This window comes from Melanotaenia boesemani, chromosome 11, assembly GCF_017639745.1.
Source record: "Melanotaenia boesemani isolate fMelBoe1 chromosome 11, fMelBoe1.pri, whole genome shotgun sequence".
Taxonomy (NCBI): Eukaryota; Metazoa; Chordata; class Actinopteri; order Atheriniformes; family Melanotaeniidae; genus Melanotaenia; species Melanotaenia boesemani.
The window spans coordinates 13,038,637-13,058,543 of NC_055692.1; the positions used below are offsets into that span (position 1 = coordinate 13,038,637).

At 38.9% G+C, this 19,907-nt stretch overlaps 1 protein-coding gene across 3 annotated transcripts in view; it reads right to left on the reverse strand.

The window, feature by feature from the left end:
* sema6a (sema domain, transmembrane domain (TM), and cytoplasmic domain, (semaphorin) 6A) overlaps positions 1 to 19,907 on the reverse strand; it is a 118,978-nt gene that overhangs the window by 77,985 nt on the left and 21,086 nt on the right. For 2 of the 3 annotated variants that reach the window (XM_041999050.1, XM_041999048.1), the window contains exon 2: positions 11,545 to 11,679. The exons of the other annotated variant lie outside the window; for it this stretch is intronic. The gene's annotated coding sequence lies outside the window, so the exon portion shown is untranslated. The remainder of the gene's footprint in view (positions 1 to 11,544; positions 11,680 to 19,907) is intronic. 3 annotated transcript variants of the gene reach the window in all.

A 19,907-nucleotide genomic window follows, 5' to 3' on the forward strand; every position in this document is an offset into this window, starting at 1 on the left:
AAAGTTACAGAAAGGATGTTTTCAGCACGCTGCTTTAACAGTTGCTGAAACTGAATAAAAGCTAAAGTGATTTAACAGGTGAATAAATAACAGTGAAGTAATTACAGCAATTTCAAAAGCTTCTGCTGTGTGGCACAAGACGAGAGAGCAGAAACAGACTTTACACACAGGTTTGAATGCAACCAGACGTTACCGAAACCAGATGCTTTTACAACACAGCCGCGTAAATGCAATATTGCTGAAGAATTTGCAACCACCGTCAATTGTCACACCTGTTGAGTTGGAGAAAATCATGTTTGCGTTGATGTGTGAGAGCAGAAGAGAATTAGACTGAGCAGAGAAGGTTGGAAAGACAGCAAGGCGAGAATAATGCACTGGATCCACCATAAGGGGATAAAAAATGGGCCACAGCCAACCACCTAGAGCTCCCAAATGGAGAGGATAGCCTGGCAGGTGTTTACACTTGTCAGTCCTGGCCTGATAAATCAGAGAGAAAAGACAGGAGGAGCTGTCTGCCTAAACCCAAGAGGCCATGATAAGAAGAGGGAATGGAGAAAGCATGAGGAGGAGGAACCTGTCTGTCTTTTTGGGAACTAGAGCCAAACCAGCATCCAATATAAACATGTGGATGGAGACACACACTCCTGAAAAACTCCATGAGCTATCAAAAAGTACTATAATGTGTTTTCCTTTTCCTCCCCTGTTTTTCAACTCTTACATGTAGCTTTCAAATGAATATGTATATGGAGGCAATCCATCATGGTTTGATTATTAAAAGACAAGGAAGTGAACATGAATGAGACACCCTGTTGCTGTAGGCCAGTTATTGAAACAGAAACCCAAATGCAAGAGGTGATGGATTGATTCTGGAAGAAAGCCAACAAAGACTCAAAAAAACGACAGGAAAAAAAGAGGGTGGGAAAAAAAAGACAGAAGAACAGCAAGGAATAGAGGCGAAGTGCCAACTTGGAACAACCTAACAAAGACATTCAAAGACTGCAGATAAGCAGCTATCTTTTTAATACTGCCTATGTGATCTAAATGCCATTAGGCTTGGACATGCCTCTGTGATTCTTAATCATTAAAAACAATTATCTGCTGCAAAGCAATGGATATCCTTTTCAGAATGAACTGAGTAGATTCTTTGTGGCAAATTACCATAGATATCTAAATGAGGGGAGCAAAAAGTAAAACCAAAAAGTGCAATGAGGAAAGGAAAGCAAAGGAAATCAGGGCAAGGAAGAGGAGGCAGAGGGTAATCAGTGTTTGAGAATGATCCAAGGTAAACTGACATCACACCAACCTCGCCACTAGCAGATATTCAAGTGAGAAGGAAAGGAGAAGATAACTACTCCTCACTGCATTATTTTTAAAAGTAGGTCAAGAGAGGTGCTGAGACAGGAATGAAAGCTCCAAAAACTATCTGAAAAAGCTCTAACAGCTAAAGGTTGAGCCACAGACTACAAACACATTGCACAATGTTAAATTAGCATCAAACATTCCCAAAAAAGGACAAAATTATGGATGCTTGACACAGAAATCAGCAGAGGAAAATACTCTGTATTAATACCTGCAACCTATTTGTGGAATACAATTTATTAATCTCTTATGAACCTATTCTGCATGGAAGATGGAGCTGTGACTGTTGTTATGGTAACATTGGTCAATTAAATACAAAATTCTGGTCAAAATTGAAACATCTCAACATCCTGATTTATATTATAATGGCTATGTAATGAAATGTCATTGAATTAAATAGGTTTAATTTGATCTGCTTTGCTCATAATTACAATATCTGGTTTACTGCCTTGTGTCTTTTCGTCTCTGGTAATGTTCTGTCAATCTGTGTATAGACTCAGATATCCTCAGTTAGCTCACAACTATCATTTACAATGTCCTCCCTCTTTTCAACTGGTGTAATTGCAGTAAGAGTACCATTTCCCATTATAAGGGTTACTCATGTATTATATTAGTAAAGTTTGTTTTCAGGTTCTATTGTTTAAAGACTGGGATAGAAACCACAGCACATAACAATGTGTTGGTTGTGTACTTGCAGCGAGATGTGTTGACATCAGGTTAGGTCTAAATCTACAACCCAAGAAAAAAACACATGGTACACACATTATGTGTACATTTGTATAATTATGCAGTGTTTTTGGCTGTGTGTAATGTTGTATAACTGTTGCTGCTTGAGTAACATCCTGCCTTGACCTGCCTTGAAAATGTTGACATTTGAAGACTTTTGTTTTCTTTTCTGTTAAGATGAAGTTTAAATATATCAAACTGCTCCACAATAGATAATTTCATATATGTAGAATGTAGAGGCATCTAGTGGCAAAATTGCAGATTGCAATCAAATTAATACCCCTCACTTTGGCCTTTGCTCTTAAACCCCATTTTCACCAACGGGGGCAGGGAGGGTTGGGACGCATTTTTCGTATTTCCACACGTAAACAAAATGGGAAGGGTACTCTAATATCCGACCTGACATGTCCTACTTTTTTGGCACCCTTACGTTAGGGTACCAATCTAACCGAGCTGACCCAAAAGGGTGGAGCTTGACACATTGCGATTGGTTGGGGGAAAAAAAGCAACTTCTCATGTGACCTGGCATAAAAACACAGAAGGAATGGCTCCTTGTTAAGAGCAACGGATTTTCTTTTTGTTGATTAAATCTCTGTTTAAAATGGCACCTCCAAGAAGAAAGAACACAAACTTTAAGGAAGGCATTGGGCTGCGATGGCATCATGCTACTATGTAGCTGAGGCATCAATCGCTATCCAGCTGATACTCCGCCCCTCAGGTAAAGTTACCATTAGCTGTGGAAACGCAACAAGATTACAGCCTAAGCCTTTATCTGATCCCCAGACTAAACAAATAGCATATTTTATGTCTTCACCATCAAATCTTCCTTTCTAAACTTTCCTTATCCTTTTGACATCTCTTAAACTCCTTGAGCTAGGAAGCTTGAAGGGGGAAAGATGAGTATATTGCAAGCTTCCACATGTGCTTTGTCTGAAAAAATTATTTATGAATCAAGTCAGACCCCGGCTCAGTGACACACATTAAACACACAAACACAAAGCCCAACTCACACACAACTGCTGCTTAAGAGATTGACCCCAAAAAAGAATAAGGTTACACATTTAAATATCAGAACCTTTTCCAGGCCTGTCAATCATTCCTTGTGATGATACCGGCAGGAAACTTAATCAATCTGGGTACAGCTGATGTAGAGCTGTGTGGGCAAAGCAGAGAAAATTGCTACTGATAAGGGCATGCTTTGAAGCACATGGCCTTCTCTGCTTCTCTTTTGATCTAATTATCTCTTCGGTCTGACAAAACTCCATCTGCTTCTTTGATTGTTATATTGCCCCCTGTCTGTCCCTTTACTTGTTATATGGCTTGTAATACCAGGGTATACTTCATGTACTAGCTGGTCATTTACAGCAAAGTTCTCCAACCTGTAATGCTGAGATTGAGCCTTCTTAAAAGGGCAAAAGCAGCTAAGAGATGCAAAGTGAAATTTCCCGAGAAAAAAAAGAAACAGCAGTAAAAACTGTCAGAGTGTCACTGAGATAAACGGCACATTAACTCTATAGAGACAGATGCTGGCATGACTGAGACTCTGCCCTGTGGAGCAGCAATTGGAGTGTTGAAACTGTCACACAGCATAATACACACTTTACTTGGAAACTCACTTTATGAAGTCCGACTGCAGGGTGCCTTCAGGCAGCGCAGTGCAATTTCATGCTATGCTTAGTCATGATACAGACCTGGAAGCTCCAGCCTGCAAGGTTGGTGAGTCAAGTAACGCTTTGATTTAAGCTGCCTGGAGTTGAAAACTGACAATATGTTTAAAAATGTGTGCCCAATACAGAGGAACATGAATGCAAGTTCAGCCTCTAGTTTGGTGTAAACATCAGCTAAGCCATCAGCAGAGAGAATCATAACAGAAAAATCTATTTATGTGGGTCTCCACTTCAATGTTTTCAAAAAGAACTGAGTCATAAAATGACTTTTTGTTTAAGTTTTTGAAGAAAAAGAAGAAGGTTTCCCTGGCTAGAAGAAGGGATAATTTAACAGACTTGCAACAATTCATGCATACAATAAGTTCTTTGAGTCACATCAGAAATCCATGAAGGTATTCAGAGAATGGGGGGAGTAGCTGAGGGGGCGATGTGATCCTGCGCTAGTTTTTCCCACAAATAAAAAAGGATGGGCAATCAATAAAACATTAGCTGTAATTCTGGCCCAAGAACTGGATGGTTAATACAAACCCTTTTTCCTCAACAGACCCTGGCTGTAAATGAGAAAAGTCTCTGAGTCAATACTCAACGGCGGCTCACTAAGTGGTTTTTATGGATATAAACAGCTCAAGGAAATTTGGAAGAAAGAGATAGAGGTTTTTTTTTTCTATTTTTGTCCTTGCTGGGCCTTAACTAAATATAAAGTTGTAATCAATGTGCCATGCATGGATAAAGAAACCATAAGACTCACATGCTTTAGTATCTACTAACCACTTGGCAGAAAAGCCTGTGGATTGTGCTGAACTTTGTGCTGCAACACAAGAAGGAAAATGTGGTGGCAGAAAAAAATATATCCAAGAATGAAGTTGCACTAGCTTTTACACTCAACTGCAGCTGTTTGTGTAATATTCTCTTCCTTTCATTGCACCTAAACCTGGAAAAGCATAGACAGGATAAAAACAGGTGGCCTGCGGGGAATGAATAAGAGGTGTGATCATTTTCTGTTGTTGTATCCATCTGGTGCAGTTTTCACATCTCACAGCCTCCTGCTTCTTCATAATAGGTGTGCTTCAGAGTATCACAAGGTGTGATACAGTCTCTATCTGTGCATCCTTTTAGACCTAATGCAGTGATTGGTATGTTGCTTTTCAACATGCTTTGCAGCATTTTTTTATCTTAAAATTTTACACAGAATACAAGCATTTTCCACTAATGCCCAGTTTTGTAACTAAATGCTACAGAGAGAGGCATATACTAGAGTCAGTTGTGTGTCTTTGTGACCAATGACAGAAGTCATATAAAGACAGAATGCCATTTCTCTTTGTAAATAAGGTTGCTGGATATCACATCAGGTGCATCTGTTTCAGTCATAAAGTCTGCAAATGCACTATGATTTAATTTGCTGTTTGGCATCACAGACAATCCTTCTAGCTCTGTTAATGGCATCTTTCTTGTTGAGCTCCCAGTTCATTTGATGTAAGTTCCATTATGCTAAGTGACTGAGTCTGTGTCCTCATTGATAACTGGCTAACTGGCCTGCTGTTCCTCAGCAACGAGCCTATCAGATCTGACTTAGCATGATGCTAATCTCTCTTAAGATGGCCATGGGTCGGGGAGAGAAGAGCACGCATTGCCAACACACACTATTGTTGTCTTTCTCTCTGCCTCTAACTTACAAAAGATATTTAAAACTTTATGCTACATTTATGACTTCCATCTTATAGTTTCACTGCTCTTCCACCATCTAAAATGAAAAAAAAAAAACTCATAAACCTTCAGAATTTTACTCCATTCTCACCCAAGTCAGGACACACATACTTATTATGGAGAATGGAAAAAACTGAACACAATTACAGTCTGTGTTAGTGCGTGATATTGTGATACTGATAACAGTGTATCTTGTTTTCTGTTAGTGCATCATATCCAATAGCATTATGAATCATCTGTGATAAACCAGGACATTCAATCCTGCTTGTGCATGAGGCTATAGTCACTAACTGGCAACATATTGTACCACAGCATCTGCTCTTGTCTGAGTGTTGTTATCTCTGGAGAACACATTTTAGAAGTAATAAGCTCTAAATGAAGCTGAATCAGATGACAATGCTAAAACGAACAGATCATTGAAATGTCCCATCAGTGTGCAAAGCTAAATGCATGGAGAGGAAAAGTAATATGAATGCAGGACAACAGACAGCAAATTGCATGTTGTCAGTTTGCCGAGTGTTTGCTGTTAGATTATGTCATAAAATGTGATAACACAATACTATAAATGATTTATGACGACACAGGAAACACTTTGGAAAACAATTTATTTGTGTTTTTGGTTTAGCTGCAAATAAATCCCACTTCAGGAGAAAAGATATGAAAAAATGGAGAGGGAGGGCATTTTTGAAAACAGCATCCTCAAAGATACGCATGGGAAGTGATGAAAGGATCTGAGCCTTCAGGAAACAAGTGTCTCTGTCATTAAACCTGATTAGAGGCAAGCCGATCAGCACAATTAGTGTGTCACTATACAGTGCCCGCTGTGCTGTGAAGTATGTTCAGACATGCTCACAGTAAAACATGATTCATGATCACAAAAACACAAATGCTGCTACAGGGAAACTCGCATTCGGAAACAACACGACATGCCGCATTTATAGTGAAAAATTTGTTAAATAAAAATTGTGTCCTTTTTTTTCTTAACTGACTTCGATTCAATTCCCAATAAAGTCAAAAATGGTGCAAAAATGCCATTCTACAGCCACCTAAAACCATCCCTGCTGTTGAACATATTTTACCTTAAAATGCCTGTCACCTGTTCAGGAATTAAGTCATGTGGAAAGGATAACAAAACCTTACACAAACTGCTGAACCTATTAACAATAACTACTTAGGCTAATTATCAACTCCATTAGCTATGACCCTGCAGCCAAAATCCCTTTAGATTTGTGCATACAGTAAACATTAGCTGGATTATTGGTTAAATTCAGTTAATTCAATATGTGTTTTTGGCTGCTGTGCATGCAGGATTTGAAGTCTCACGTTATACAAGTTTCAAACTAAGAGTACTGGCATGACAAGCACTCAAGTCAGAGTTATACTGAATGCCACTGTTATGTAATGAGCAGCATGAATGCTTTAGCCACAACAGAGGTGCATTCTTTCTAAAAAGACCACAAAATCATTACAAAGAAGATGAACTTCATTTATGCTGTAGTATAAAAAAAAACTGAGATTGAGAAGCAAATTATGTGAAAAAATATTATGTGATTACCACATGGGAGGGAAAATGCCATGCTCCCATTGATGGACTCTACTTCAAGTGATGTAATGTTATTGCTTATAACATAAAGCTATATTATTATCGGGGCCCATTTCTTCAAGAAAGTAATTACCACATTACAAGCTTTTGCTCTCATGCTTTACAACTAAAGAGGCTTTACATGAAACATTACAATTCAGGGAGAGATAAGACCTAAATTACAATATGGTCTGGTGTTAAAATAAAGATAACATAGCATTGTGTTTGTTTTACTGCAGTTTAAATTTAGGATCATATCAATGTTTCTCATATGCACTGCAATCATCCCTTAATTACAGCGTTACAGTGAATGGTGGCATCTTTACAGACTTTAAAATCATCATTTACTAACTGGTGCAAAGTATCAAATTACATCTAAATCACCACTTTTCAACTGACATTTGCCTTGAAATTTCTTTCAAGTTTTACATGAGAGTTTACAAGCTGCAACATCCTTCTCAGCAATATATATATATATATATATATATATATATATATATATATATATATATATGCATGCAATATTGCAGCCTCTGTATCTGTCCTCCATCACAAATTTCAGCTAAGTGCAGATGAAGGTTCTCCGATAAGCAATTTTCCATGCTATGTCGCAGCATCTCTGTGATCACTAACTTCTTATATCAGCTGTGTCAAGCAATTTTCTAATGGAAATGTCGCATTAATTCAGCAGCCAGGGTCATACATCATGGCTGTAAATTTCTGCTAGTGGGTGGTGAGCTGAGCAGGACCAAACTAAGCCAAGTCAGGCAAGCTGGTTTGTGATGCTTTCAGGGATTTAAAAAAAAAAAAAAAGGGGGAAAGGTTAGGTTGTTGGTTTTTTTTTTGTTTTGTTTTGGGTTTTTTTTTTTTTGGGGTTTTTTTTCTTGTTCCCAAGCTGAATTCCAGAAATAAAAAGTAGAGAGAAGACAGAAAATAAAAACTGTCTTGTCCTTTTTGTTTTCTTTTTTGGAGCTGGAAATATTTAAATCACTAAACGAGCCAGACTGAAAGTGGCAAGAGCCTTAGCCTTGAACCACTGTTCTCAGTTTGAGTGATAATGAAGGAAGGAGTGTGAAGAGTCTGAAGAGCGAGACCGCAGCGATGGGCTGTTGTGAGTGTTTGTGCAATGTGCTTATGTGCTTGCCCTTGCAAGTGTTGTGTCAGGCAGTCGGTCAGATGGTGGGCGTGTGCCTACCTGCAGCTTCCCAGGCTTCACACTGTGAAAGCACAGAGGGAAAACCTGAGCCAGCCGAGCCCACTCACTGTGATGTTAAGCTAATGCCAAGATTACAGCCCCCTTTCAATCAAAACCACGAAAACCTCTGGTTGTTTCCATGTCTGTCTGATCTCTTTGTCTGCTGCTTTGTCTGCCTAACTGACTACCAGACAACAAACCTCTATTGTGTCAAACAGCCTCTTACTTACACCTTCCTGTAATGTATGAATAAATTCTAAAACTTTTAGCACAAGTTTGGGGATGGTCGCTCAAGTGTGCTGGTGGAGGGGTGGATTTAGGAAGAGACAAAAGCAGCCAAAGCATCCACATCTATCAGAGCAGTTTACACAGTTGATGAAGAGTTTATTTTTGTCACTCCACTGTGCTGAGAAGTTAAATAAATAAAGCTGAGGAAGGCTCAGTTTTTGTCTTCAATATTAGAAAGACACAAAAGTTAACGCTTTATCAGCTCTAAATGATTGAGAGTAAGAAGACATTGATTCATGCCTGTAGCACCTTCTTTTTTTTATAGTGCATTCTTTAGTAAATGACTGATGGCTTAGTTTGTTTTCAGCAAACACAAAGAAGTGCTTTAAGTTAGCTGTTAATGACAGCTATTTAAACTGATTACTATAATTTCTCCCAAAATCTTCTGCTAAGGCCCTACATTTCTGATATGTGACTGACTGCTTTTTGTTTAACACTTATTCAGATCATGAATTCGGCTGTAAAACCAAAGAGTACAGCATCACTGCTTGCACACTAATTTTAAATCAAATAACAAAGTGAAGCCAAAAAACTTGAAATCTGTTGTTTGTGAGATTTGCAGTCAATGATTTCAAATTATAAAAACATTTAATCATAAACTAAAGTTTTCCTCTGCTGATGGATTGGAACAGCCAATGAGTCAATATTTGCTGATTAGCACTAAAACACAGTGTAAAGCTACCATTCTTACATAGACCACATAAAAGGAAACTGAGTGTTTTCAAAAGTCTTAACCACATAGACTCCTCTCTGTATGAATCTCTCTTACCAAACATTATTCAGTGATACACACACTTACATGTGTACAAATGTCATGAATGTAGTGACATCTCATACATTTCATCCCTCACAGTGCCGAAGTTCAGTACACATAAATCAATAGCCAGCAAATAAAAATTTAATTTCTTCAGAGATTTGTTGCGCGACTCAATTTCTCAGCAAATATGCACACATTCGAGTGTCTGAACATTCACGTGCATTTGGGAGCTCTGACTAATCATATCGTTTTCCAATAGGAGACTTGGTCTGGCTGCGACTGCATCCGCTGGCACACTTACGTTAACATTTCATCCTGATTGACTCTGTCAAAGTAATTCATCATCATCAACCAGAAAAACTGGGGCCGGAGCTTCCCCCGACTTCGCATCTCCCTTTGTCTGCTTCTAGTTTGTTTCTTCCTTCCCAGTCTTCTGGCTTTTACAGCCTAGCCTTTTCCTCTCGCTTCCTCTCTCAGCATTTCTCCTTCGCATCCATCTGACTCTTGAGATAAAGACAAGTCTGGTTCTCCTCACTCAGACAATATATCTACAAAGATGGGCAGAATTACAGCTAACTGCACTAGTTTGGCTGTTCAGTCTTGAATATAATCCATCTGTCTGCCTCATTTGTCTTTGCCTCAATTGTTCTTATTTCCCTTTTTGGCTCCCCCTCATTGTCCTCGCCTGGGCTCAGATTGGTAAGGAGATTATATTCAGGAGAAAATGTTATTAATGAGTTTCTCATAATAGTTTTTGAATAAATCAACTTAATGTAAATAAAGGCATAAACTGAAGGAGTGAACAGGAGCAGGAGTGAGGAGGAGGTGGATGAAGAGAGGGACAGGGTTGCTCAGGGTTCAAATATTCATTCAATGTAAAAGTAAACAACATAGCAGACCTCAGCTGCTGTCACAATGGACTTAGAGAAAAATTGATGATAAGAAATGCCTTTTTTTTTCATTTTTTCTTGTTTTCCTCATTCTGTCTTTGATGATGATGGGTCCCTGGAGTAAGCTGCCCCCCCCCCCCCCCCTCTCTCATCTATCCCTCCATCAAATCCTTCTTTTATCCATCCAGATATGATCCCATCCAAACCAATACCACCAGCAGCACCCCCATTTCTTATCCAAGGACAGGGTCCGTAGCGCCATCCAACAAGCACACACATGCATGCTCACCATCACGTGTATGCAATTACAGAGAAAGCCAGCAAGACCGCACTTTACAGTCTGCTGGCTACAACAATGAATTCTGTGCTTTACTAAAAGAGTTAGGACCCCTAAAGACATAAGAGGATCAAGTTGCTCATCCGGCAACTTAAACCATTTAACTATTTGTGCATTTAATTCCAACGGACATGGAATTTTCAAAGAGACAACAATGCAAACGAGCTATCTTGTCAGACAGAACTGAAGCTTAAGGCCCCAATCAAGCTGGCTTAAAGAAGATACTCTTGGGGAATTTAGAGGACGACTTATGTGACAACAACTTTAACAATCTTTTGGATCAACATCACCAAGCATGAGCATATGATCAGCCTGCAACACAAAGTACAGGTAAGAATAACAACAATCTCAAAGGTATGTAGTGAGCCCTTCTGGATTTGGCCTCACATTTAAATTTCAAAAAATGATTCACTTGGATTTCTGTACACATAAACACTGTTTAACCACATCATTAAATTCACTGAAACATTAATCATCTTCTTACGATGCATTTTCTGCTGAAAAGCCTTGCTTGCCATATACCAACCACCTTAACGTTGCTGCAAACTAAGCACACTTCTTCTCATTGCAATGTAGGACAATACACCCAATACACCACAAGAAATCTCCTGAGGAAAAGTATAAAGAATAAAACGAAAGCCAAAGGCACTGACCCGACCCAGTCTCAATCCAATCAATACCCGTTGGATACACAAGAGCAAACCTGATCTATAAATGGTTTTCAAAGAATAAAGAAAGATTTGAGGTATCTAACAGCTTCTCTGACCTCCAGTTTGCGCTATTCTGTATTATATGAGGGGTGTGACTAAATGTCTTTAGGATAAATCGCTCCCCTTAATTATATTTCAGCTTGACTATTTGAAGAACTTGACCAAAATTTGTTTTGCATGCAAAATATTGATGACATGACTTTAGTGCTTTTTGGCCAGAACTTATGGATACCATTCTGCTCCAGATGTGTCCTTACAAGTGATAAGTGCTTCAACTATACACTGAATACATTAGAGTGTATAAATCACATGTATGTCCAGTCATCTACCTTTGTTTCTGTCACAGGTCAGGTTGGTAACTGGTTGTCTCTTCAATCCAGCAGTTTGTGAGGGAATCAGTTCAGGGCGCCAATCAAGAAGCCTTCCTTTTTCATTTTCATTTATCTTTTGCAAAGATAAGACATCTGTGAAATGATAAAATGAAAGTTCAGACTCATTTGGAATTTTAATATCACTCACTTACAGGTTAAAAGCAACTTACACGGTGATTTTTAGTAGGTGGAATTAGCAGGGAAGTCCATCTACACATTTAGATATTCTTAATCAGCCTGCTTGTAACTGTAATGAATGAACAGAAACTAGCAATCATGCTGAGTAGCCAGAAGTTGCTCTCTGGTTTCCAAAGCAACAGTCATAAAATGACATTTTCATGTTGAATCTAAGACATTTCTGAAGAATAGATCAAAGCCACACAGGTACACCAGCATCTGACATGTTTGCAGAGATGCTCAGCCATCTGCTTTGCCCTTTGACTACATCTGTCAAAAGACGGAGGCTGACAGCTGAAGTGCTGTCAAAATTGCTGCTGTGAAGTCAAACTCCCCCTCTGGATTGCTCATGCATCAAGCCCACCATTGCGTCCTTGGTGGCTATTTGCTGGTTGAGGAAAGTGGATGGTAGACAAGACAACGGAAACAGACAGCAACAGCTAATCCCCTCATGGCATGGCAGCAGACCATGTCACGAGGATAAACAGCAAGCTATCTAGAGGATGGCCGGATGAGGACAAAGGTTACAGGTGACAGGTCTAAAAAAGGTGACGGTAGCAAAGACATTGTTCCTCTCTGCAACTCAGCGGCAAATATTTCACTCTTCAACACACCAACTTCAACATGCCTACTACTGAATCTTGACTGACTTCTTATGACTTCTGAGTAGTAAATACAGGTAATGCTTCCAAGAAAGAAACGTGCCAAGGGACATAATCCAGTCTCTGCTGTAAGAGACTGTGCTTGGAAAACAAATTAGTGGTTTGTAAATGTAATTTGTAAGTGACAATGTCATGTGAGGGCAGTAAAGGACAGGGCTGTTTGAACGGTCTCTTCAGTTTATGGTGAGATCATCTAAATGCTCAAAGTGCATCATATCAATCCAAATGGCCCTACAGGTATAGTCTCAATTGCATTTGTGCAGTTCATTACATTTTCATTTTGAGTATTCTTATAGTCTCTCTAATGACAAGTAAGCACAACTGTTATCTGACATGAATCAGAATTCAAACAACCACTTTTGTCTTTTATTTCTCAGATGGGTCAGAAGGAAATTACAAAGCCAAACCAGAGTCTGAATCCAGTCTGAGGGAATTGACATAGCCAGACAACATCTTTGTGTGAGTTTCAAGGACTTTCGTGACTTAGCTCCACAGTAAATGCAGCTTTGGTTTTCTTTACGGTCAACCACAAAAAAAAAGAAGTGGGAGTAAGTCTGAAACACCATAGTTTTTAAAATATACAATATATGTCTGGTCAGTAAGCAATTTTTTCTGTGTTTCTGTGTGAGATGCACCATGCACCACCAGATTACAAAATTATCACCCTCCTCTTTCCACAGATAAGTATCTTATCCTATACTGTACACTGCTATATTTGCATATACAGCCAATGCTACAGAGCTGGAGAGATGCAACAACACAAGCTAATCCGAGCAATGTGCCTCAGAGGGGTTTAGCTGAGGGGGAGGGACTTAATAGACAGAGAGAGAGGGAGAGAGAGAGAAAGAGAGAGCAGACAGAGGGGAGAAGGACTTAAAGCAGTCATTGTCCCTCCAGGAGCAGATTAACTATTTTAAAAGCAAAGGTGACGTCTATCCCTGGCCGTGGTGAAGGCCAGCCAATGCTTTCTAACTGTGTGAGATCACGTTTCTTCTGATGGAAGAACGAACTGTTTTGCCTCTTTCCCTGCAATAAAATTTCCCAGAGCATATCCATTTTTGCTCAGTTTTTCTCTTCGTCTTTCCCACCTTATTCTCCCTCCTCATATGCCTTCATCCTTTCTTTTTGTTTAATTGAATGGGAGACCAACACTGAGCCCACTCAGAGCCGCTCCAATAACAATCAGAATTGCCTGCTTGGGTAGCGTAGCTAATGCCAAAATGAAAACACTAGATGCACTGGGAGGACTGCCGAGTGTTATTATGGTGCTGCAGCGGTGGCACCAGCGAATGAATGGGAGATGTGGGGCCGTAGGGGCTCTTTCCTCAGGGAGCAGCACAAACAGGTGACGAGAGAAAGAGAGAGAGAGAGACAGAGAGAGATTGAGAGAAGAGTATTTGCAGAGGGATACAGGTGATGATCCAACTTCAGAGAGGAGGTTGCAGAAAGTAGGGCATAAAGGAGCTAAATTAAATGAAGGGATTCTTTAGAGTATGTTCAGGATGAAGAGGAGTGAGGATATAACACATTACAAGTAGTTCTCACAAAGAAGTAAAGCAACCCAGTCATAAGGTTAAGAACTGCATATTACATTTCAGAAAACTGCACAAGATCTTCAAATATTATTCAGAAACTTGTGCCTTATCAATTCATAAACAAACCACCACTTTAGTAGTGGTGGGGGACACTAGGTAGCTCTACTAATTGACTGAGTGCACAATGTGTAGAGGCTGAAGCTCTTCAACACAGCCAGCTCGTGTTCAAGTTCCAGCTTGTGGCTCTATGCACTAAAAAAATAATAAATCTGGCAAGATGTAAATGCATCAACAATAAATATACAATATTAAACAATAAAACACAAGTTTGTGTCTGTACAAGATTATTTGTAGTCAATAAGTTTTGTTCAAATCATAAGATTTCCACATCATTTTCTTTAGAGAACACTTTCAAGTAATCCAAGCTTACCTTCTTATGTGAAGCTGCACAACAAACAGCCTTGTTTCATTTACTCTGTTCTGACTTTGGCCTGTGAATAGAACCACTATTTGAATTTCCTCAACTTGTGAGAAAATAAGAGAAAGAAAGAAAGAAAGAAAGAAAGAAAGAAAGAAAGAAAGAAAGAAAGAAAGAAAGAAAGAAAGAAAGAAAGATTGAATGAATTGGGGGGGGGGGGGGGGGGCATCTATGTTTTCTTTTTAGTTGTTTGTTTTGCTTCATTTTTGGTTTTAATGCCAAATTACCTCATTTATCTATTTGATTGTGCTTCATGCTTCATGGTGTTGGGGTGAACAAAACAATGTCCTCCAACTTCCATGATCTCATGGTTAAATTGCATGTCTAAAAACCATAGCAGGCCCCATTTCAAAGGGACTGAACAAGCTCCCATCTTGTCCAGTTGTAAAATTGCTGGTTTTAGACTGTTTCTCAGGTTCTCAGGTCCTCCCAGTGCACATTATAAGGTATATGTCAAGCCTGCTGAGGAGGCGACTACCTGCACACCTGAGCCACATCACACTGATCCCCTGCAGCTGCTACTTAAGGACGGGTCTTCCTCCAACACAAAGCCAGGCTGTTGTGTAGTCAGCCGTGGTAATGCACTCAGGCCAGTTTTGCTTATTCTATTGTCTGTTTGACCAAACTTTGTAAATTCAACTTAAATGAAGTGGTAGGAAGATTGAATAACCTAAGTAGATACCACTTTAAGTAAGTAATGAGAAAATTGAAAAGCTTGATTTGGTTTCACTTAAAATAAGTAGTGGTGTAATTGGAAAAATAAACTTTGTTTAACTTTAAAATAGATGTTTGACATTCTTAAGATTTGGGAGTTCACACAAAGACATGGCAAGAGGAATGTTAAAATAAAGTTGATTTTACTCAGAAATTTTATTTCTTGTGTTCAAAGTAGTTTATAGACTATTCTTGCTCAAAGTACGTAATAGAATGATGCATGGAGTGATTTTTTTCTTTTTTTTTATCAGTGTACTATGTGTCATCCCCATCTCTTTCTGACCCCTTTCAGACAAGTACATGTCAAATAAAGGCTTGTCCCCAAAATAAACACTTTAAAAACTTATGTTGGAGGTTGAGTGGTGAAGTAAGTTCTTGGGTCTTCAGGAGATTGGGATTCATCTCCATGGTTTTGTTTTTACCATTTTTTAGTGTGTTCAATGTGAGATCACTGATTTTGTTTCATCCTGTCGTTCTTTCACTTGCTGCTCTGTTAGGCTTTAGTTCATGTGAAGATGGACAATCTGATTATCTTTTATCATGAACAAAATAAATTTGGCATATGATCTTCTTATCAAAGAACTCATAGAGATTGCATCATTAAAGACCTCTGAAAACCATTCGGCATTGCATTTATGCAACAAATACAACAAAGTGAGCTAAAATGACAGATGAAACTTAACTTTAAGCCCTTCAAGTAGCTCGTACTGTAACATGGGTTTTAGCCCTCTCTTTGAGGTAAGCTTTTTAGCAAATGAATGCAGTTTATTTTGTGGAAGAAAATCTGCAGGACTGAACAGAAGGGACTCACAGAGGGGGAGTATGACTGTACTCTCTGGTAGGAACATCATTACACTGTGATATCATTATTAGAGTTCAAAATATCAAACATCAAACCTTTAAATAAATTAATAATAAAAGTAACAGTAAAGCTGTGTTTGGTTGTGGTGCAAGTAGGATGCTCTCAATGTTTTAGGCATTTTGGAGCAAATTTTTTTTAAGCGGAGGATTGTACGGCAAAGGGAAATGGATTGATATCTTGAAAAAGGAGCAACAATCCTTCTAGTCAGAAACTTCAGAGGAAATTTTGTTGTGAACAGGACACAATCTGAATGAAACTGAGTTGAGATGTAGCAATCAACAATGTGTCCAGCTAACCTTGAAAATATGTGGCCAATAAAGTATGCACAAAGAATTTTGATTTAGATGAGAGAAGGTGTATCCACCAGAACTTAGTTAGGTTTAAGAAAGTGTCATATTTTGGTGTAAAAAAAAAAGCAGCCTTTTAAAACCCTCCACATTCCTCTCAATCTAGATGTGACGGCATGGGACACCGGCTTCTTTTGGCTGAGAAACGTTAAGATGACATACATCTATATTATCTACAAACATAAAATCTCAACATTTTACTGTGATGGGTAAAGAGATAAGAACAAGTGATTTTGAAAATGCGGCGAGGAAAAGAGAGGGCACTACACACAGGATACTCTTATGTTTACTTAAAGGCAAACAGAAAGGCAAGGCATGGAAATGCAAATAAATCCCCCTCTTACCACCAAAGTGTTTTTACCAACTCAAGGAAACAGCATGAGAGATGGAGCAAGGCACTGGAGAAGTAAAAAAAAAACAGAAAAGAAAAAAAAGCAACAGCATCCCGTTTATCGCATTTTTCTTGCCTTTTCTTTCCAACTGAGCAAAACTGTTTTGTGTGTATTATCATAATTCGCTACGGAGTCGTACTTTCCTCTCTCCCCACATACAGCAAACCAGCCCTCCTGTGTAATCTGCATAATTCATGAATTCTCAGTATAGGCTGTCAAGGGGAAAAACCAGGCTAGGCAGTAACATTAGAGAGCAAGCAAACTTTATGTATATGTGTATAATATGCACTTGTAATGAATTATTACATAAGTCTTTCAGAGCTTTCGTAGAAACTGCAGTCGTGTTGTGGGCTTTTGCAATGTAACACATAAAAACCAAAAATATCCACCAAAAGGAAAGATCATGTTGATGCTCACTTTAGGAGTTGAGAAAACAGGAGTAACCCCTTAACGCTGCAACACATACACATACACAGACTGAATGAACATGCCACACATGGACGCACATGAAGGCTTTCATGTCACTCGGCCTGTCATTCTCTTTCTTTCTCTCTTTTCCAGTTATTCAAATACACACACACATCCATACCAACACAATTCAGCTCCGTCATAATGAGGCCATCATGATGAGCAGCACACAGAGTTAAGAGACAGCTATTCATACTGCAGAGCCATGGAGTCTCCTCAACTCTTTATTTGGCACTGGCCCCAGTGTGTGTCTGTATTTGTGTATGCGTGTTTGTGTAGCTGCCAGGCAGGGTGGGCCCCAAAGGAGAGGCCTGCATGGCATGACCTCAGCTAGAGACTTCCCTCCTCCAGGCTCTGGCACTCACACACACACACACACACACACTCAGTGTTCCCAGCGTTCCTGGTAGCACCAGTCAACTGCATCTTCAGTTACTGTATATTTTCTCCAGGTATCAGGTCTCTGTTATCCAAGTTGTCCCATAGAAATTCATAAGAAAATCACACAGCACGCATTATCTCATAAAGACACGTTGATTCATTGCTATCAGAGCATACTTGGCATATCACAACAGAAATCTTCTGATTCGTGCTTTTTTGACAGAACATATAAATGGGGAAATGATTCAGCAGCAGGAAAAGTAAGTAACACTTAGTGTCCAAATCGTTCACATCTTGCAAGGCTTTTGAAATTCACTTTTCTCCATGACAACTTTCACTTATCATTTCTGCTGGTTCCTATTGGTTAACTCCCATTTCTTCTGCTGCCAGTTGTTGCAGTAAGGAGCAAAACATACAGCACCATAAAAATATACTCAAGTTAGGATGTCACTTACATGGCAGCAAAGTCACAGCTAAAGACAATGAAATTATATCAAAGAAATGTTGTGAAGTTACTTCACTTATCTGAAAATGGTTTTCTTAATGTGGAAAAAGTCAAGTGTGGAACAGACCACCATGCTTTGTAAGGTTTGTAAAAAGTTTATTGGAGCTGAAACTAGCACCCTGACAAACCTGCAGCAGAAACAAAAACATGCAGTAAAGCGGAAAATGTGTCCTCAGCTGCCTCATTTTCTGGTGTAACCGATTAAAACAAGACAAGATAAGATGGCTTGTTGGGATGATGAAAATATTTTGCAGAGGCAGCATTGCCCATTTTTTCTCATTGAAAGAAACATGAGAGACTATTGTAACGAAGATGGAAAATGCTTTAATTTATTCTGCAATGTTTCACTGTGTTTATTGAAACAAGAAAAGTTATACTAGATAAGTTAGTCCACATGCCCAAATGTATTGATGCCACAATTCAGGGCTGAAAGTTCTGACACTATTGTTCAGTGTAAGGGAGAATGCAACTGATATTCTTTATCAATCAGCAAATCAACAATGTGTGCACACTGTTTATCTTCTCCAGTTTATGCACACTGTTGCAGACTGTCACAGCAACACTTTTCAGGCAATCAATGCTGTCATCCAGCAAGATATGGCAGCTGAAATTCAAGAATGTAGGTGGATGTTTAAAAATTTTCATCAACTTGTAAGCTGCATTGCTACACAGACAGGGAAACACGAGAGGGGAAATATGGGCATTGTTAAATTTTTTAGCTATCATTGTAAAACTGTAACAACGCTTAAAGGTTTTTGTTGATATCACTAATATATCTTGTTTTGAGGTTTTCAATGTAGACTAAATTTAACAAATAATATAAAAATCTATGCCCAGGTTGCTATGAATACATGCATTTTTAATGGTTTGGTCTCCAACATCCTCCCATAAAAATACAATGAATCATTTCCTCTAAGCTTGTGCTAAAGGCAGAATCTCAGACTTGCATGACTATGAAAAAGCATACAGAATCATTCTGTGCATTGCTGGTGTATAATTCATCTGCGCCACAAGATAACAGCCATGCAAACCAAATATTGAAACTCTGAAAACAAATGTATGATTTAAATTAGAATGAGGTGATTTTCTATGCAGTGGTGGGGAAACGCTTTTGGGATTTGAGGGGGAAATTCAGATCTTTGTTTCATGACAAGAAATCTGTCTTGTGCATATTTCATGAAAAATAAATGTTCTGTTCTAGCAAAAGTTACGTGATGTTTTCAAGATTTAAAACTATCTAAGATGCAAGCATTACTCCTGAATCATGATTGAAAGGGATTGTTTTGAGTGTTCAGATGAAAAGATTCAAGGCAGGACTGTACATGAAATGTTTGTGCGCAGATGGGATGTTGGGTTGTCATTCTAATGAATAAAATAAATTATAGATTGCCTGCATCACTATACCCATCCTCTATCTCTCCCTCTCCCTTCGTCTGTTAAAGAGTGATGAGCAAAGAAACTTAAGAAGCAGTTTGGGTCTGAAACTGTATCCCTCTCTGGGGGTTTCAGCCATTTTGTTGAATTTGCATCTTAACAACCTTTCTGAGTAATTGAAAAAGTGGTGTCAGAGCCCAGAGTCTTGATCTCTGATATGGTAATTACCTTCCATTTACGCCAGAGACTTTCAGGGAGTTCTGAGATTCAGAAGCAGCAGCTGTCTTTGAGGAAAGGCATAATGACCTGCATATGTCTCCCTCTTTTCGGGAGCTATCAAAATGCATTTGTTCGGGCATTTTCATCCATGGTTCACATCTGATTATATGATCTGGTAAAGTTGTCTAATCTTCTAACAGAAGCAGA